Source organism: Haematobia irritans, chromosome 1 (genome assembly GCF_050003625.1).
Source record: "Haematobia irritans isolate KBUSLIRL chromosome 1, ASM5000362v1, whole genome shotgun sequence".
In the NCBI taxonomy this organism is placed as follows: domain Eukaryota; kingdom Metazoa; phylum Arthropoda; class Insecta; order Diptera; family Muscidae; genus Haematobia; species Haematobia irritans.
Window position 1 is genome coordinate 119,043,668 of NC_134397.1, and position 22,201 is coordinate 119,065,868.

The 22,201-nt window shown below is 33.2% G+C and overlaps 1 protein-coding gene across 1 annotated transcript in view; it reads right to left on the reverse strand.

Moving 5' to 3' along the window:
• The window catches only part of Ace (Acetylcholine esterase), a 414,922-nt gene that overhangs the window by 240,576 nt on the left and 152,145 nt on the right, over nucleotides 1-22,201 (reverse strand). The window contains 1 exon segment of the mRNA XM_075291477.1: nucleotides 11,772-11,801. The gene's annotated coding sequence lies outside the window, so the exon portion shown is untranslated.

A 22,201-nucleotide genomic window follows, 5' to 3' on the forward strand; every position in this document is an offset into this window, starting at 1 on the left:
GATCGGACTTAAACTGCGACCTATACTTTGCGCACAAAAATACATGAACAGACAGACAGACAGTCGGACAGACAAACAGGCGGACATCGCTAAATCGACTCAGAATTTAATTCTAAGACGATCGGTATACCAAACGGGTCTCAGACTTTTCCTTCTTAGCGTTACATACAAATGTACAAACTTATTATACCCTGTACCACAGTAGTGGTGAAGTGTACAAAAAGACATCCTCCGTTCCAAAGATTTTGTCTTTAAAATTTGAGTTTTGCGTATTTGATTCTAGGAAACCTATTTTAATTTATTATTTTTTTTCAGCTTTTTTCTTCATGTGCTATATAAGACCTTTAAAAACGTGTTAATGAAAATAATGCTATGCTTCAAGTAGAAACCGTCTTTCAAATAAAGTGTTGAAATGCATGTCCTATTTTTAAACGCTTTTTTGCTTTGTAGTCAAAATTCAAAAAGACAACAAATTGAAAGTCCATTTCATTAATTTTGAAGAATTTTTCAGAATTATTAAAGTCAAGTTGAACTTTTTTCACATAAAATATTCTTTCATGTAATGTTACCCATTTTTAATTTAAATGACTTAACTATAAGGAAACACGACTTCATTGAAAAGTGTATCTACTTTTGGACAAGGAAAAAGACCTTATGTCAGAGAAATGAGTCTTTTATGCCAAGCAAAATTTGCATTCGTATTTAAGGACATGAAATCCTTGGGCTCACGGCAATATTTTCTTCATTGTAGTCGAAAAATCGACTTATTGATTCTCGTTACACTATCTACACACAGAGAAGGAGTAGTATCAACTCCTAGAGCAAAATGCTATTTGTGGATGCCGTAAACTTTTTTTCTCTCCCCAAACATAAAATGGTTGTCGAAATCAGTTACATAATGCTCGAGAAAATAACACGGTTACGACAAACATGTTACAAGTTCCTTCTCTGGATGTAGATTAAATTATCTGATAGTCGGTTTCGTTTACTTTAACTACTTCTTCATTCGAATAAGTTCAAATATCTACACCCAAAGAATAATACTTTCCCCCGGAACGAAATTTTAGACAAACGAAAATCCCCTTTGTTGTAAATTATTTTCTTCAAGATCAAAGAAACCTGAATTTATGAGGAGTGTTGTAACGATTGTCTCTAATATTTTTTTATTTGTATTTAAAGAAAATATATTAAAATCAAAAGAAAAATTTCGTTTGTTTAAAATTTTTTTCCTCACAAAAGAAATCTCTTCTTTCTCTATACATTCTAAAAATTCAACACCCTCATTTATTTCATGCATTCGACCTGTCTGTGAACAGCAGAGATTCTTATCAATCAAATGGAATATTCGATATTCCTTCCCTTTTTTCACCTATTGACCCATTAATAATATTATAAATCACTATTTTTCGTTTTTGTTAGTTTGCCAACCACTCCTGCAAAAGTATTCAAAAACGAAAAAAAGACAAAATAAAACAAACCGAAAAATGATAAACACCACTCTTGAAATTTGGCAGAAACGAAAATAATCAACATTTTTATAGTCGCCAATATTCCCCATCGCCTTGCATTTTTATCAACCCAACACTATAGAAGTGTTTTGCCAGGTCACATCAAAATATCACTAAGGCCTAAATTAAGTTCGATTACCTAACCTCGCTTGGCGTTATGAAAGGTAGGGGGTATATGAGATAAATGCCAAAAGTCGTTTCAAGTTTTTTGTTTTTGTTTTTGGGAGAAACAATGTCATTTACTATACTGCAGTGTTGCCAGGTTAGGGGTTTTCCCCCCCCCCCCCAGATTTAGGGGATTTTTCACGTTTAGGGGGATTTTAGGGGTAAAATTTATTTGGGGGGATTTTTGGGGGTAACAAATTATTTCAGACCTTATAAAGTGGAGCAACTCTCAAGCAAATTCGGAACAATTCTAGCATGATTTATGAGAAAAAAGATGCGGAAAGTCAACAAGAAGATCCTAAATACAAACAAGTATCCAATAGCATTGTTTTCGTTATCCTTTTTAAACTCTTCTGTTGAAAGGGCATTTTTAATATTTGACAAAATTAACAACAATCGTATTTTAACTTAGCAGCTGAAAGCTTTTTAAGAGTAAGCCCGTTTTTTAAATTGATATACATATTGTATTATTACATCCATAGAAAAAATAATTTCCTCAGGGATGAAATTTTAAACAAACGAAAATCTCTTTTGTTTTAAAGTATTTTCTTAAATAGCAAATTTTATTTTTTATTTACTTCAAACGAAAAAAAATTTAGCATCAAAAGAAAACTTAGTTTTTCTAAAATTTCGTTTGTCAGGAAAGAACTCTTCTTTCAGGATATATATTTGTGTTAAATTTATTTTTTAAAGTGTATCACTACAGAATTTTTTCACGTAATTTTGGGACCACTTTTTGTACTTTTATATTCTGAAATTTTTTGGGGGTTTTTGAAAAAAGCTTAGACCAATTTAGGGTTTTTTTCTTAAGATTTGGGGGGAAGAATCAAAAATCACCTGGCAACACTGCTATACTGTTACTGTGCGAAATAGATCTATGTTAGCATAACGAATATTTTCTTCTTTAATAAACACGATGTACAAAATCATTCGTTTAATTTTTTAGCAAATGGAGATTGCCACATTAATCTCAATGAAATATGTATTGCAACCAACTTTAAGGTTTGACAGATATATTCCAGTGACAGTTCATTCTATTGCTTACAAGCCTACAAAAGCATTTCGATCTACAGCTTGCCGAAATAAAATAATTCGTAATGGAATTCACGCGTAATAGTGTGATTGCTTTATATTTGACTGGATAGTAACAAGTGGCTAACGTTAGAGTTCTCCAAATCCAGCATTATTTCTCGTACTATGGATGAAAAACACGATAACAACACTAGAAATTATACGAAAAGTAAAGGTCAGATTTGATCGAAATTCTCTTTACAATGTACAGTGGGGTATTTGGACCCCAAGCTGTGTATTAATTCATTTTTGATTTTTAGTTTAAGGTGAGTATTAAGTTCGAGTTTAGCCGCTAAAATTGCTAAAGTGAAAACTAAATCAGTAAGAAAAATTCATGAAATTATACGTATTTGTTGCAAATTTTATTATAACTCGATGGGGAAAAGCCCAAAGCAAATTTTCAAAACTCGAACTTAATACCCACTTTTAGGTTTAAATATCTGTTATCTGTTTAAATTATACATAATTCCCCGTTATTAGCAAACAAATGTCAGTCCTAAGCTACATAGTTTAGTTGCAGTGCGCTATTGAAGTCTCAATTTTTGTCAGCTTTTCTTTGTTTTGTCATAAAAGTAATTTCGCGTTTTCGTTAGCTTTTTTTGTGTCAAATAGATAAAATCTTGCAAAATCCGGATATTGAAGCTTATAACATACATCAGGTATTTTAACACTCTTTGCACAAAAACTCAGTAGAAATGTGAAGTTTTGTGTTCGAAACAGCGATTCTAGCGAAGTCTTCAAATCTACGTATTTTTTATATAAAGTTGGACATATAGTTAATTGTAGGTCGCGATAGGGCTCCAATTTTTTGTTATTCGTATTTGGGGTGTCCTTTTGTGCCTTTGTTTGAGTAATTCCAGCTTTTTTTAACCCTAGAAAGCTTAACCTACTGAAAGTCACGAATAAGCTAAACATACGTATATGGGACGTTTCATAATTTGTCAACATGTGGACAAAATTTGTGGATTTTTGTTTTAAATTTTTATACTTACACCGATTCTATATACAAATCCTTATCATTTAAACACATTTTGGCTAAACTTTTATTTATTGTGTAACAAAAAAAATCACATTCTCGATACTCAATATGAAAAAACGATCAATTTACCCACATATTATTCATTTTACTTTATTTATGCGTTTATTTTGATCGTGATATTTCTATTTGTATTCTATATTTGTTGTTGTTATAATATAGTTTTGTGTTGTTGTTAGAGCAAACATTCAGAAAAAGTTTACCTGCACAGGAAAAAATTTCGCGAAAAGTTTTCAACAAATTTTTTAGAGCCGAGTTATTGACCAAGTACACACAAAAAAATTTTTCTGATTCAATCACCAAATTAATTGATCCAATTAATTTTTTAATTGAAATGTCTTCAATCACGAAAATGATAGTACCAATCACAATTGGGCATAGAAAAAATTCTTGATTAAAAAATTAATTGATTTTTTCAGCAAATTTCAATTAATTTTTTAATTGATTCAATTAAAAATTTAATTGATGTTGATTGCAAAACTCAATTAATTTATCAATTAAAAAAGGTAACTATTTTTAATTACTTTCTGAATTGGCTTAGAGTTTTTATTTGGATTAACAAATGATTGTTTGAAATACATTTTTAATTAAAAATTTAAAAAAAAATCAGCACTTTTTTTTTAACCCTTTCACTACCGATGTCCGCTTTTAAGGACATTCGAAAAAGACAACAAATTCTATTTTTCCCCTTAGTTTTGATTTATTTCTCGATGTTATTTTAAAGTAATCTAAATAACCTATAAATATTTTCCATATTGGTGAGGTCCAAAATACATTTTTGTAAACTTCTTTAGAAATAAACGAAAAATACGTAAATTGGAGACAATTTTTCTACTGTATGTTTCTAGTAAATGGACATTCATACCAAAACTAAAGCTGACACTTTTTCGGGTTATTTTTTGTATTTTTGCTCACACTTTGAAGGACATTATAGGCCAAATAGTGCTTATTTTCGTAAGGCCACTTGGTCACAATTCAAGAATTAAATTTTCAAAACAAGCTCATATAGCTCTTGAAGTATTTGAAGTAGGTTTTCAAAATGGCAATTTTTGTTCTACATGCTGTTAGTTCAAGTAAAAACAGAAGAAAAATTAAAGTTTTTAACATTAGGTTTATTTCGGTAGTGAAAGGGAATTAGTCTTCCGAATTTGATTAAAAAGTTAATTGTATCAATTAATTTTTTAATTAAAAATTTAAAAATTTTCAATCATTGACTTAATTAACTTAATGTTTCTATCATGATTAAAAAGTTAATTGTATCAATTAATTTATTAATTGAAAAAATTTTCAACTTCAATTAACTTTTTAATTGGAAATATTTTGGTGATATTTTTTTCTGTGTAATGAGCCAAATTTCGAGATCCTACGTGTCTAAACGCTCAAGAAGTGAAATCGGTATAGATATAAGCCCCGTGGCTTATTTTTTACACCATATTCGCCACACCTATTTACGAACTCAAAATACGTCCAGATTTTGAACTTCATGCAAATCGGAGGATCGGTCCATATTCGGTATGGATAGCAGGGTTGGCCTGTCACAAACGGTGACTTTTGCGACATACAATTGCGACGGTATAATACGTATGTCGCAAAAGTCGTAAACCTACTGTAGAAAATCAAATTTTGAATAGAAGAAATCCTGAATATTTTTTAATTTAGTTTGATAGCATTCGCTGTGAGTTTCTGCAGAAATTTGTGAAAGTTTTCCCATGGTCAAACCTATTTTCTTAGGTGGTATCGAAATTCCCGTTGGTGAGTGTGCAAAAAACCTTGGGGTTATATTGGACAGGAGACTGAACTTAAAGCTAAGAAAGGACGAGAAAATCCACGGTTACCCTGTACTCGTGCAAAAGGCAATAGGGAAAATGTGGGGACTAAAACCGAAAATTGTGAACATTCCTAAGAATTGAAACTTCTTCGCACATACCATCGTCTTGGATATCATCGAATTCGCTGCCTAGCTGACGCGACTAAAGTATTTTCAGTTTGCGACTTTTGTTACTTTTTCTACATTTACGACGTGTATGTGACGTTTACGACGTTTACAACTTTGCGACAGTCGCAAACCTAAAAAAGTTTGATACAGACCATCTCTGATGGATACCCTTTAAAGTCAAATTGGGAGATCGGTCTGTATAATTGTTGGTTTGTATAGCGTCTATGGCATAACCTGGACTAATGTAGCATATCTTCGAACTTGAACTGTTTGCAAAGAAAAAGAAATAATCTGTGCCAAATTTCAGCACGATTGTGTCATTATTGGAACCTGTAACGTGATGACAACAGACAACCGGACCGATGGACAGACGGACGTGGTTATATCATCATACCATTTCCCTCTGATCAAGAATATATATATATATATATATATATATATATATATATATATATATATATATATATATATATATATATATATATATATATATATATATATATATATATATATATATATATATATATATATATATATATATATATATATATATATATATATGTGTGTGTGTGTGTGTGTGTGTTACAAACGGAATGACAAATTTATTGTACCCCCACCACCATTCGAGGATCTCTACATTAATTTAATACTACCCCTAAGTCATAGCTGAAATTGTAGCCAGCCCTTCATTTTATCAATGGGAAATATAAATCAAGTTCTTTTGGCTCCTATCCTATTCTATGTAACAGGCTATTGAGCTTCCTTATGTAAGTGTGCCAAGTAATGAGTGAATGGCGAAAAAAACACCAAATCAGTATAAACTAATAAATGGACGCAATAGAGACAAATTATACAATTCCCTGCAATGAGGGAAAGTCTATTCAACTTGTAGTTCTAATTAGATCCACGGTAAGAAGGAGCAAAAACCTTCGAGAATCATAATGAGCCAATTAAAACGAAGCCCTAGCAACTGACTTCAATCTGTCTGTTTCCTCTATCCCCATCGTCAGAATGATGCACGGTAAGCAATCTGCCAATGTTGATAATTTATGACTACGATTACATTCGATTGAAATCAGCGCGTAAAAATCTCTCAAGTACATTTTCCACTGTTGTCTGATGGGTTAGTTGTGGGCGTTCTTAAGGTAAAATGATACTACAGATAGCCAAAGATAGACGAGTTACTGACTACATGGCTGCAATGGAATATGGACGTAGGTGTTGGGTTATTCAACCATTTTTTGTAGACTACAACATAGTACACACAGAGAAGAGATTGGTTGAAAATCGGTTGAAGCAATGCAATTTCTACATTTATAAGTGAATATCAATTATCCCAATCGATCTACTATATTTGCAATCACATGTTTGTCTCTACTACCATGATTCGACTATTTCAAAAGATTTGCATTTGTGATAGAAGACAAACAGTTATAGTAACTAAATATGTCTATTTTGAAAATTGTTGCTTGAATTCGGATCACACAACCTGCTGTAAATAATTGTTGTAACTGTCACTTAGAAATCACCACTTACGGATGGTTTTCACAACCGAATGTCATAGACATAGAAATGTACTTTTTCAATGGGCAAGGAGTCAAATATACAGGGAAATCAGGTCAAGATAGCGTGAGAAGTGAAAGCGCACCTGATGGGAAATGAACCTCCACGATGCTACATACAAAAGCCACCGTGGTGCAATGGTTAGCATGCCCGTTTTGCATACACAAGGTCGTGGGTTCGATACCTGCTTTGACCGAACACCAAAAAAAGTTTTCCAGCGGTGGATTATCCCACCTCAGTAATGCTGGTGACATTTCTGAGGGTCTCAAAGCTTCTCTAAGTGGTTTCACTACAAGGTGGAACGCCGTTCGGAGTCGGCTATAAAAAGGAAGTCCCTTGTCATTGAACTTAACATGAAATCGGGTAGCACTCAGTGATAAGAGAGAAGTTCACCAATGTGGTATCACAATGGACTGAATAGTCTAAGTGAGCCTGATACATCGGGCTGCCGCATAACCTAACTTTTGGCCTACTGTGCATTGGACCAATTTAGTGGTAAGCTTGCTACTTTCTTCAAGCTTTGATACTTTTGTGCCACTTTTTTTTTGGACCATTAAATGCGGTACTTTTTACATGTTTGTGTCACATTTTTGTCACGTTATGCCTTTTTCAAATTATCCTATGCTGTAGTGTATTTGGTAAATGGTGATATTAAACCCTGTTGTCTATAGTACGTAAATCGTGTCACTCCCATGAAATGTATTTGTTTTGTGGTGATTTTTCGATGAAATCGAGATAAAATGATTGTTGCGCTAATGTAAATTTAATTTGAAACAGGTGATATCAAAATTTTATTTAGAAAAACAAATATCAATCTATTTATGTTTATGTATTTTTCTTTATGTTATGGAAAAGTTGCCAATTTGTATGCCACTTTTTTATACCCTCCATCATAGGATGGGGGGTATATTAACTTTGTCATTCCGTTTGAAACACATCGAAATATTGCTCTAAGACCCCATAAAGTATATAAAGGGTGATTTGTTAAGAGCTTGATAACTTTTTTTAAAAAAAAAACGCATAAAATTTGCAAAATCTCATCGGTTCTTTATTTGAAACGTTAGATTGGTCCATGACATTTACTTTTTGAAGATAATTTCATTTAAATGTTGACCGCGGCTGCGTCTTAGGTGGTCCATTCGGAAAGTCCAATTTTGGGCAACTTTTTCGAGCATTTCGGCCGGAATAGCCCGAATTTCTTCGGAAATGTTGTCTTCCAAAGCTGGAATAGTTGCTGGCTTATTTCTGTAGACTTTAGACTTGACGTAGCCCCACAAAAAATAGTCTAAAGGCGTCAAATCGCATGATCTTGGTGGCCAACTTACCGGTCCATTTCTTGAGATGAATTGTTCTCCGAAGTTTTCCCTCAAAATGGCCATAGAATCGCGAGCTGTGTGGCATGTAGCGCCATCTTGTTGAAACCACATGTCAACCAAGTTCAGTTCTTCCATTTTTGGCAACAAAAAGTTTGTTAGCATCGAACGATAGCGATCGCCATTCACCGTAACGTTGCGTCCAACAGCATCATTGAAAAAATACGGTCCAATGATTCCACCAGCGTACAAACCACACCAAACAGTGCATTTTTCGGGATGCATGGGCAGTTCTTGAACGGCTTCTGGTTGCTCTTCACTCCAAATGCGGCAATTTTGCTTATTTACGTAGCCATTCAACCAGAAATGAGCCTCATCGCTGAACAAAATTTGTCGATAAAAAAGCGGATTTTCTGCCAACTTTTCTAGGGCCCATTCACTGAAAATTCGACGTTGTGGCTCTTTAGTAAGTCTATTCATGATGAAATGTCAAAGCATACTGAGCATCTTTCTCTTTGACACCATGTCTGAAATCCCACGTGATCTGTCAAATACTAATGCATGAAAATCCTAACCTCAAAAGAATCACCCTTTATATTCTGGGTCGTGGTGAAATTCTGAGTTGATCTAAGCATGTCCGTCCGTCTGTTGAAATCACGCTAACTTACGAACGAAACAAGCTATCGACTTGAAACTTGGCACAAGTAGTTGTTATCGATGTAGGTCAGATGGTATTTAAAATGGGCCATATCGGTCCACTTTTACGTATAGCCCCCATATAAAGGGACCCTCAGATTTGGCTTGTGGAGCCTCTAACAGAAGCATATTTCATCCGATGATCCGATGGCTGAAATTTGGTACATGGTGTTGGTATATGGTCTCTAACAATCATGCAAAAATTGGTCCACATCGGTCCATAATTATATATAGCCCCCATATAAACCGATCCCCAGATTTGGCTTGCGGAGCCTCAAAGAGAAGCAAATTTCATCCGATCCGGCTGAAATTTGGTACATGATGTTGGTATATGGTCTCTAACAACCATGCAAAAATTGGTCCACATCGGTCCATAATTATATATAGACCCCATATAAACCGATCTCCAGATTTGGCTTGCGAAGCCTCAAAGAGAAGCAAATTTCATCCGATCCGGCTGAAATTTGGTACATGATGTTGGTATATGGTCTCTAACAACCATGCAAAAATTGGTTCATATCGGTCCTTAATTATATATAACCGATATAAACCGATCCCCAGATTTGGCTAGTGGAGCCTCTAAGAGAAGCATATTTATTCCGATCCGGCTGAAATTTGGTAAATGATGTTGGTATATGGTCTCTAACAACCATGCAAAAATTGGTCCACATCGGTCCATAATTATATATAGACCCCATATAAACCGATCCCCAGATTTGGCTTGTGGAGCCTCTAAGAGAAGCATATTTCATCCGATCCGGCTGAAATTTGGTACATGATATTGGTATATGGTCTCTAACAACCATGCAAAAATTTGTCCACATCGGTTCATAATTATATATAGCCCCCATATAAACCGATCCCCAGATTTGGCTTGCGAAGTCTCCAAGAGAAGCAAATTTCATCTAATCCGGTTGTAATTTGGAACATGGTGTTAGTATATGATCTTTAACAACCGTGCCAGAATTGGTCCATATCGGTCCATAATTATATATAGCCCCCATATAAAACGTTCTCCAGATTTGACCTCCGGAGCCTCTTGGAGGAGCAAAATTCATCCGATCCGGTTCAAATTAGGAACGTGGTGTTAGTATATGGTCGCTAACAACCATACCAAAATTGGTCCAATCACACAAAAATTGGTCCATATCGGTTCATAATCATGGTTGCCACTAGAGCCAAAAATAATCTACCAAAATTTTATTTCTAGATAAAATTTTGTTAAAATTTTATTCGGTTCATAATAAAATTTTCATCATTGTCAAAATTTTATTTCTATAGAAAATTTTGTTCAAATTTTATTCGGTTCATAATCATGGTTGCCACTCGAGCCAAAAATAATCTACCAAGATTTTATTTTTATAGAAAATTTTGTCAAAAGTTTATTTCTATAGAAAATTTTATTAAAATTTTATTTCTGTAGAAATTTTTTTTTGTCAACATTTTCTTTCTATAGAAAATTTTGTCAAAATTTTTATTTCTATAGAAAATTTTGTGAAAATTTTATTTCTATAGAAAATTTTGTTAAAATTTTATTTCTGTAGAAAATTTTGTCAAAATGTTATGTCTACTTTGTCAAACTGAATTATATATACCACGTATGGACTTACATACAATTTAGAAGATGGTCTTAGGAGGTTTTAAGATACCTTGCCATCGGCAAGCGTTACCGCAAATTAAGTAATTCGATTCTGGATGGCAGTGTTTAGAAGAAGTTTGTACGCAATCCATGATGGAGGGTACATAAGCTTCGGCCTGGTCGAACTTACGGCCGTATATACTTGTTTCAAATTATTGTTCAACCTTTTAAACCGTCGAGCTGAGTATTCATGTTTTTAATGATCGACATCATTTTTAATTTGAGAATCGGCGTAATAGGTACCTATTCGAAATTTTAGAGACCGGTGTTAATCGGTAATTAAACGTTATCCACCGGAATTCCAACTTCACAGACCAGTACAGTGGATATTACTACATACATTCAAAAACAATTTCCTTCGATCCAAAACTGTTGACCTTTACTTAAGCATTCTGGCATCAATTCTGAACCAATGATATAAAGCTATTTAGATTCTATGGAAATAAAAGAAATATTTCATTGTTGCGATATATTAACAAAGCTATTCACGTACAAATAAGATATTTTTTTCTTTTTTACTTTAATGAAAATTTGCCTAACTGCAGAGGCATATGACTTTACCGAGTATGCTACATTCAATGGAATAAAATGTAAATATAGATTATGTACTCTTTATTTATTTTAAAGAAAATTGTTTCGTTTTGTAAATTTACTGTCTTAAAAATGCATAATTTTGATTGATAATTTTCAGTGAATAGACAAATTATATGGTCTGAAGTCTATATGTTGATGTTTTACGACTGGAATGGCCAAATTATTAAATTTCCCACTCTAAGATAAACAGGAAAGAAATGTTGAAAACCCTAATTAAAAAATAAATTTTTTGTATTCATTACATACTTACCAAAACTTGTTTGGATTAGTTTATTGGAATCTGGAAGAATAAAATCAAGAGTACTTGCTTTAATAAAATTTATATATTTATATATTATTTACGAAAACAGATTTTTCAGCCATTGTTGATAACTTCCGAGTGTTTAAAAGGCTCTCTAAGTGATTTCACCGTAATGTTAAATAATTCCACAGTTCTTTTTTATTATTATCTCACTCCACCCTAATCAGCTGTTTGACAATATCAATTATAAAGACACTTTCTCAAAGAACGTGAAAATTTTTGAATGTCATATATGCTAATAAAACATACGATTTATAATGTTATTTATTTAAAACAAAAAAAATTAAAAAATCGGTTTAAAAAATACATCGAATACGAATGTGCAAACTCGATTCTTCATGCAAACTCGATTCTTCCGCTTTCACTACTTTCTTATAAATATGTATTGTTGTCTTGTGAAAGAGAATTCAATTATTGATTTAAAGGAACGAAGGAACGATATTGGGTGGAACGGAAGAGATTGAAGCTCTCATTAGTAGTAGTTGTGGTCTCATTAATACCTTTTTTTTGGTTTTTATTATGATGAAGTGACTAACGAATAGTTTATTTATTAATTACTACACAATTACTGTTGTAAAATTTTCATTGGAATTAAGGGCTTTATATATTGCAGCGAGTTAATAAATCCTATGGTTATTATGCAAATCTAGAGATTTTTCTTTGATTTTGCTCATTTTTAATTCTTGGTGGAAGTCACTATTTCGGACATGCCATGGAGCTAGGCTTGCCAGATCCAATTTGTCAAAAAGCTTGACATTGACCACAAAAAACTTGATTTTGAAAAAAACTTGACAAATAAAAAAAAACTCATACTATTGGGATTAATTTATTTTTTTTTTTTTTTCATAAAAATTATTAGAATAAAAGCAAATATATTAAAAAAATTGAAATAACAGAAACAATGTAAAAGAAACAATAACAATAAAAAATATATAATCCTCATTAAAATGTATTCTTAATAATCGTATTGAGCCACCGAGGTCGTAGGTTCGAACCCAGTTTCGACCAAACAAAAATTTTCAGTGGTTGATTATCCCAACTCAGTAATGCTGGTGACATTTCTGAGTGTTTCAAAATTTCTGTATGTGGTTTCAAAGACAATCGCTATTGGTTTTTGGAAAAAATCGGTTCAGATTTAGATATAGCTGCCATATACATTTATCACCGATTTGGTCATAACTCATGTGTTTATTAATCTTTCATTTTGATTTGCTTCAAATTTTGCACAAGGCAAAATCGTCAAGTATGCTAAATTTGGTTGAGATTTGGATATAGCTCTTATAAAAAGTACTCTTGATGATATCATCAAGTACGACAAATATGGTTGAAATCGGTACAGATTTAGATATAGCATCCATATATATCTTGCGCCCGATATAGATTCATATCACCACCGAAGACCAAACAATCATTCCGATTTAATATTTTATACATATTTTCAATGGGATTTTACTTCATATTTTCCACAGAGAATAGATTTAGCATTATATTTAGCGTGTTGAATTTGATCCAATTCAGTTCAAATTTAGATAAAGCCTCCATAAATTTGTCCTTTCGGTTCAGGCAAATGTGGCCAAAATATCCACATTTCACAAAAAATTCTGTGGCAATTTCCTTAAATCCTTCATACTGTCATACCTCCATAGAACGAATGAGACGTAGATAAGGCTTCGACTTGTGCAAATGTAGCCTGATGTAGCCAAATAATATCTCACAGCCCACAATTGGCAACCTATCCTGGCGAGATCTAGCCAATATCCTTTCAAAATCGTGATGACGTAATTTTGGAGCTTTAGTAGGAGACGGTCGTGCCATACTCCATCAGAAACAAAATTGTTTCTTCTCGAAGCGGGGCAAAATTGTTTGTTCAATATTATCGGTGACTGTATGTAGAATAGTCGAATGCTTTTTCCGGAATCCCAATTGCTGGTCCGGTATTACAATTCGTGAGACAATAAATGATTCCAGTCTTCTGCAAAAGAGTTTTTCGAATAAAATACCAATTACTTTAAGCAGAGATATTGGGGTGTATGAATTGGGATCGTGCCATATTTTCCCCGGTTTTTGTATCATGACAACATCTGCAACTTCTCGGCAATATGGAATATATTTACTTCAGTATGATTATATTTAATGGCGTTCAATCTGTTACCACACTCCAATTTTTTGCGGTTACCGTCGGTTAAATTTCAGGTTCAAAAGCTTTCAGATGACTATGACCCTTAACAATTTTCACAAAAAAAAAGAATTGCCTAAAATCCCATTAAAGTTAAATGCCAAATTTATTTGCTGTTACTAGGTTTGTAAACAAACTGGGTTTCATTTTCAGAAAATAACCACAATTTATTGCGCAATCATAAAACACTCATCCTAAATTCTGTAGATTTAAATATTCGAGGGGTCCTTTCTTGAATATTCGATGTAATCCCAATTTGCCACAGTAATGGTGCATTCGTTTTTTTAAGAACGCTTTTACCAAGGTCACTGTGAATATGCATGCCGTTATGGGCATAGTTTACACTTGGTTCCCTTTTGCTCTTCGACAACATTGGCAGTAACTATGACGACATGAAAAACAATGACAAAGTTGATTGCGAGGTACTTGTGAATCTTGGCGCAGTCAAGTGTGCTTAGTGCCTATTAAGTTCGTTTACTCGCGTTAATACGATTTCACGTGGACTCTTCTGCTCCCTATGCTTGTCAATAGACAAGAAAATTTTCAAAAGAAAAGAGTGGGAAATGAAAATTAGTGAAAAAGGAATAATTTAAATGATTCGAATATTAGCATGTCCCCAGCAGATTTAATTTAATTTAACATAATTTCATTTTATTTAACCCATTTATCATACTAACTTCGAATTGCAAATGCAACGAACCAAATGCAATATTTCATTGCGTTTGGCATAGTATCCTAAAAGCAGCTGTTCGAAATGGTATGTATGGCACATGCGGAGCTGTGTTCACTATCGTTTGCTTATGTGTATGAGTGTTTATTCGTTTGTGTGTTTGCTTGGTTATTTGTTGGTTTAATGGTGGCTGATGTGCCTCATGTTTCGTTTCCTTTTTCGGCCATCGCAGCTATGCAGCCAAATGTTGCCGTTGTTTTTATCCTAGTTTCAGTTGTGCTTCTAGGTTGGTAATACAATAATTGTAGTAGGTGGTATAGTGAGGTTTACCTTTAGGGTTGGGAGTTGATGGATATTCTGGAAGTAGATTTGGCCATTCTGTATCTGATGTGTTTGCCATAGCTGTTGTGTTTAGTCGGGCATGACATACTCCATACGTTTAGATTCTGGCTAGTTTTATAGCTGCATGGCGCCAAAATTATTTATCGACATAAAGTTGAAAGGTCAACTGCATTTGTTCTTCCCCTTTTGTGTTATGCCGATCCATTCGTGCTTTCATGGTTACTTATTTTTTTTATTCCCTCTTTGTCATCCATCCATACACACTTACATCAATTTGATACCTTTTTTCGCTCTAGTTTTTTATAGCTGGCTTAACTAAATGATTTTACAACCTCAGTTGTGTACAGAGCATCATAACCGAGAGGGTATATGATATGCTACGATTATTTATTTGTGGCAAAAAAATATGAAGATTGTTTACTAGAAATTGTCAGACAATATAATTTCAATTTTCGACAGTCAACATTTTTTAGATGATGCATAATTTCAAGGATAATAAACGAGACAGTTTACTATCCTTGGGGATTTTCGTAGATATTAACGAATTTTGGATATATTTCCATTTTACAGTTTAAACATTGTTTAAAATGGAATTAAATAAAATTACATGCACGCCCCCTTTAAGATGCACTGGCAACGTATCGAATACCAGACCCATCGGTTCACATTTATATGATGCACGATTTTCAAATCCAGGGCCATATTAGGTTATCTCCTAAATTTTTGTCCATATTTGGGAGATGTCTACTTCTAAAAGGTTATTGATGTTTTGGTAAATTTATCCAAATATTCCTCTCCAATTAAGAGGTATCTCACAAATTTTCTATAAAAAAAATATTAACAAAATTTTTTATAAAATAATAAAATTTTTACAAAATTTTCTATAGAATTAAAATTTTGAGAAAATTTTCTATAGAAATAGAATTTTGGAAAAATGTTCTATAGAAATAAAATTTTGCAAAAATTTTATATAGAAATAAAATTTTGCGAATATTTTCTATAGAAATAATATTTTGACAAAATTTTCTATAGAATTAAAATTTTGAGAAAATTTTCTATAGAAATAAAATTTTGGGAAAATATTCTATAAAAATAAAATTTGGACAAAATTTTCTATTATATATATGACATTCTTGACGAAACAAAATTTTTTGTTTTGTAGGTTTTTGGTAAATTATTTTTGGCAACCGTGGTTGTTGTTTTTTATTGACTCCAACAAAAAGTTATTTTATAACAAGTGAGTAAAGTAGAAAGTCGGGCGGAGCTATACCTGATTTAACACCTACAAAGTTAGTATGTCACTAATATTGAGTCCATTATTAAACAAGTGAATAAAGTAGAAAGTCCACCCCTACTGAATTAGTAAACATTGTTTGTGGGCTATTGATACCACAGAAGGTTACCTTGTGCTAAATTTGAGTAAGATCTGATAATAAATGTGGCCTCTATGGTAAAAAATATGGTTATTAGGGGCATATTTTTCAAAATCGTGTAATACATATATGTGGGAGCTATATCTAAATCTGAACCGATTTTGATAATATTTGGCAGATTGATACCACAGAAGGTTACCTTGTGCTAAATTTGAGTAAGATCTGATAATAATGATCTGATAATATATATATATATATATATATATATATATATATATATATATATATATATATATATATATATATATATATATATATATATATATATATATATATATATATATATATATATATATATATATATATATATATATATATATATATATATATATATATATATATATATATATATATATATATATATATACAGCAAGCTCAGTGTTTCATCGAAAATCTTTTGTTTTACTACCTTAGACATGTGCTGGGGGGTCATAATTGCGCTGAATAATCCTGGGATGCTTGCGGCAATATTACATGGGACAAAATGTTTTTCTAGACTTCCGACAGCATAATATCCTCAACTCTATAAATCGGGCAAATAACTTGTCCAGAAAAACACCCCCAAACCATAGTATTGCCTCCCACAATGATTGACGGAACTTTTTGTATTTCTTGGATTAAGACTTTCTTTGGGCCTTCGTACTAAAATTCTACCATACGAACTATGCAATTAAAACATTGATTCGTAGGAAAATATAACACTTTTCCACTGCCTCCCAGGTCATTTAAGGTATTTTCGTGAAAATTGAAGGCGCACTAATCTATTTTTCTTGGAAATAAGTGGTTTTTGATATTTTTGTATAATCGCACTCCGACTTCTAAAGCTCTACATCTGATTGCTATCGATTAAAATGTTAACTTTTTTAGATGATATTTGAGTGAATTGCTGCATAGTTAATTTGGTTACAAATTATTCTTTTGACGTACTCTTAGGTTTTCTTCTACCTCTGTGTACAGTTTTGGTGCATCCACTGTTTAAAGCTAGATACTCAGTTGATTTGTTGACATTGTACTCTTACGAAATTCATGTTTGTGATACCTCAACTTTAGAATCATCGATATTTTCCTTTTTAATATGTTGATAATACTTATTGCCGGTCATTTTATAACATTATTCTAAACATAGAGCAAAAAGACCTATGGCAATCAGTTTAAGACCAAATTAGGCAATGAATTAAAAGACATTCCTACACCCAGAAAAAAAGTGCCTTCGAAACTAAAGGAAAAAATGTTTATCAATTTAGTTTGCCATTTTATTTCCATTAAGTTAAATTTATGTGTGAAATAATAAAATTTACTTGTTTCAGTAAAAAAGAATCCTAAACTGAAAGCAGTTAGGAGTAGTTCATTAATTAGAATAACGCATGGAATTTTACTAATACTGTTTTTTTCGTTGGGTATAATAATTTACTACTGAACAAGAAAATTTTATTCACTGATAACAAAGCATTCGTAAAAATAAACAAAATATGAACTAAAACCCAATTTCCTCAAATTTAGTAAAATTTCTTATAAAATGATAACACTGACTTCCTTTATTATAGAAAGCTTATCATACATACGAATAACACTTAGCATAGAAAAATATTTCAGTTCACTCGTACTAAGAAGTATTCAATCCTTTCAAAAATTAAGGAAACACACTTGTTAGAATATAGGAAATGTTCCTATATTTCTTTTATCTATCTGTAATCGATTTTTTTAGTTGGAATCGCGTTGTTATGGTATACGGAGAGATTGTTAAAAAATAATATAGTAAAATAATATAATAAATAACAAATAAAATATTTGTTATTTTAAATTAGTGAGAAAATTTTTCGTTTTTTCAAATTTATTGAACATATACGATCAGAAAAAACATGTTTGGACATGGTTGACGCGTCCATTTAATACTTATCTAGAGTATGTAATTGTCGGGAAAACCACGTATTTTGTGTTTGTAAAAATAATTTTCAAGCGGAGAAAAATATATGTTGGCAATAAGCATTTAAATGGTTCTCAAATGCCGCAAAAATGTTCTATATTTTAAATGATAGAAATTGAGACAATTACATGGTCGGGAAAATCGAGTATTTGACCATTCATTTTTTTTACTTTTTTTGCGGGGAAAAAGTATTTTTATAGTTTACGTATAGACATGTCTAGAACCATTATATGGTCATAAAGACCATGTACATTTTTTTCGTGACCATTTCAGATTTTAACTTTTTTTAAAGAAAAGAATGTACCTGTTTTTTGTTCAGCATTTTAATATATGGTATAATTTATTTATATTTGCAGTTACATGATGTCTGCGTTGGTACATTTGATGGGCACGAAGTAAATATGTAATGATTACTTATTGTTAAAAATGAACCAAAATAGATGGTGTAAAAATATGTGATGTTTGCTTGCACGACATTATAAATACAAATAAACAATGAAATAGATTATAAATAAATAAAAACACATGAATAAAGTTAATTTTGTGCTTTCTTTTGTCAAGTGACGTCATTTTTTCTACGACGAAAAAAGTTTTTTCATAAAAATCAAAACATTTTAGGTTGTGACCATGTTCTTTTAACTGGAAGAAAAACATTTTTGACGAATATCACATTTTAGATCGTGACCATTGTATTTTTATTCAAACAAAATTCCTTTTATCAATATAATAACATTTTAGATGAGGACAATTTTATTTTTCTTAGAACCATGTTCACTGAGCCAATATGGTTGCAGGTGAAAATGTTACATGGTCGGCGCAAAAATAGTTCTATCATATTATTTTGCTCTTCGAATATGATTGTGACAATCAGGTTTCTTTTCTGCGTGTAAATAACAAACAATAAGTTTATCAATGTTCGTGATGGTGTATAAAGGGTGATACGGTCAAAATTTGGTCAATATAAACTTGACGTATTTCTTTCAATTTTGCATTTAAAAACCCTGAGCACCCCTCATTTTGAAGGTGTGTGTGTGTGTAGAATGTTGCTCCTATTTTGATTTTGGAATTCACTCTTCAGTTGTCAAAATGCCGTCCAAGCAAGAAGAGCAGCGTATCAAAATTTTGCTCGCGCATCGCGAATATCCGAGCTACTCGCACGCAAAGCTGGCAACATCGCTAAAAGTTGCCAAATCAACCGTTACAAATGTAATTAAAGTGTTTGGGGAACGTTTGTCGACAGTCAGGAAGTTTGGATCGAGGGGAAATCGAAAACCGGAAGCCGCTGAGACGACAAAGAGAGTTGCCGGTAGTTTCAAACGAAACCCTAACCTCTCTCTCCGAGATGCCGCAAATAAGCTGGGTGTATCGTCTACAACAGTGCATCGAGCCAAAAAACGAGCCAGACTATCGACTTACAAGAAGGTAGTGACTCCAAATCGCGATGATAAACAAAATACGACGGCCAAAGCGCGATCCCGGAGGCTGTACACGACACAACCTACGTCAAAGCCGACTACAAGCAGCTTCCGGGACAGGAGTTTTATACGGCAAAAGGAAGGGGAAAGGTAGCAGATATTTTCAAGCACATAAAACTGTCAAAGTTCGCAAAAAATATATGGTTTGGCAAGCCATCTGTACCTGTGGCTTGAAAAGCAGCATTTTCATAGCTTCCGGGACTGTCAACCAAGAAATTTACGTGAAAGAGTGTTTGAATAAACGTCTGCTGCCTTTCCTGAAGAAACACGGTTGTTCCGTACTGTTTTGGCCGGATTTGGCATCTTTCCATTACGGTAAAAAGGCCATGGAGTGGTACGCCGCCAACAACGTGCAGGTGGTTCCCAAGGACAAGAACCCTCCCAACACGCCAAAGCTCCGCCCAATTGAGAAATACTGGGCTATTGTCAAGCGGAACCTAAAGAAGACCAAAAAAACTGCTAAGGACGAGCAGCAGTTCAAGGCAAGCTGGCTTTCTGCGGCGAAGAAGGTGGACAAGGTGGCTGTACAAAATCTGATGGCAGGTGTCAAGCGTGAGGCCCGGCAATTCGGATTTGGAAAAGCGAAAGCCTAACTGAATATTTTTCCTGAATTTTATACTAATTGAACTTGAAAAAGAAATTTAATTTGATTTTTTAAATAAACGATTTCACCGATTTACACGCGTTTTACCTTGACCAAATTTTGACCGTATCACCCTTTAAAGAAAGAAAACAGCAACAGAATAACAACCCCTTAAATATTAAGTCTATAGGTTATAAATTTTGTTCAGATGGAGTCAGATTTAAATGTATGTATTTGGGACAAAAACCTTTATATATAGCACCCAACACATTTGACGGATTTGATATAGTATCGAAAATGTGGATTTACAAAGTGGTGCAGGGTATAATATAGTCGGCCCCGCCCGACTTTAGACTTTCCTTACTTGTTTTACATTGCTGTAAACATATGGTAATAAGAAATTGGAAGCAAAAGATGATTTCAAAATAACTTTTTGTGATCAAAATATGTATATGTGTAAACATTATTATGAATCCATGTGTTTTTGTTTTCCTCGTCTTCGGATTCAGAGGATGAGTACAAAGTGGCATTAATAAGGGAAAATATTCGAGACAAAATCAGTCGTTTAGCATTGCCTGTAAGTGATTCTATTTTGAAGTGAGTGCTTTTAACTAATTGTGTTTTTAACATTTAAAAGACGTTTCGTCTGTCAAAAGAAGCTTTCAAATATGTTCTTGAAAAAATGATTTTTTTTTTTGAAGCGGCTTCTGAGCATTCCTTTCTTTGTTCCGTTTCCCTAAATGTATTTTTCCAAAACATATAAATAATACTTACATTTTCACCAACTTATTGTGTACCTTTTTATACCCACCACCATAGGATGGGGGGTATATTAACTTTGTCATTCCGTTTGTAACACATCGAAATATTGCTCTAAGACCCCATAAAGTATATATATTCTGGGTCGTGGTGAAATTCTGAGTCGATCTGAGCATGTCCGTCCGTCCGTCCGTCTGTTGAAATCACGCTAACTTCCGAACGAAACAAGCTATCGACTTGAAACTTGGCACAAGTAGTTGTTATTGATGTAGGTCGGATGGTATTTCAAATGGGCCATATCGGTCCACTTTCACGTATAGCCCCCATATAAACGGACCCCAAAATTTGGCTTGCGAGGCCTCTAAGAGAAGCAAATTTCATCCGATCCGGCTGAAATTTGGTACATGGTGTTAGTATATAGTCTCTAACAACCATGCAAAAATTGGCCGACATCGGTCCATAATTATATATAGCCCCCATATAAACCGATCCCCCGATTTGGCTTGCGAGGCCTCTAGGTTAGGTTAGGTTAGGTTAGGTGGCAGCCCGATGTATTAGGCTCACTTAGACTATTCAGTCCATTGCGATACCACATTGGCCTCTAAGAGAAGCAAATTTCATCCGATCCGGCTGAAATTTGGTACATGGTGTTAGTATATGGTATCTAACAACTATGCACAAATTGGTCCACATCGGTCAATAATTATATATAGCCCCCATATAAACCGATCCCCCGATTTGGCTGCGAGGCCTCTAAGAGAAGCAAATTTCATCCGATCCGGCTGAAATTTGGTACATGGTGTTAGTATATGGTCTCTAACAACTATGCAAAAATTGGTCCACATCGGTTCATAATTATATATAGCCCCCATATAAACCGATCACCAGATTTGACCTCCGGAACCTCTTGGAAGAACAAAATTCATCTGATTCAGTTGAAATTTGGTACGTGGTGTTAATATATGGCCTCAAACTCTCATGCAAAAATTGGTCGATATCGGTCCATAATTATATATA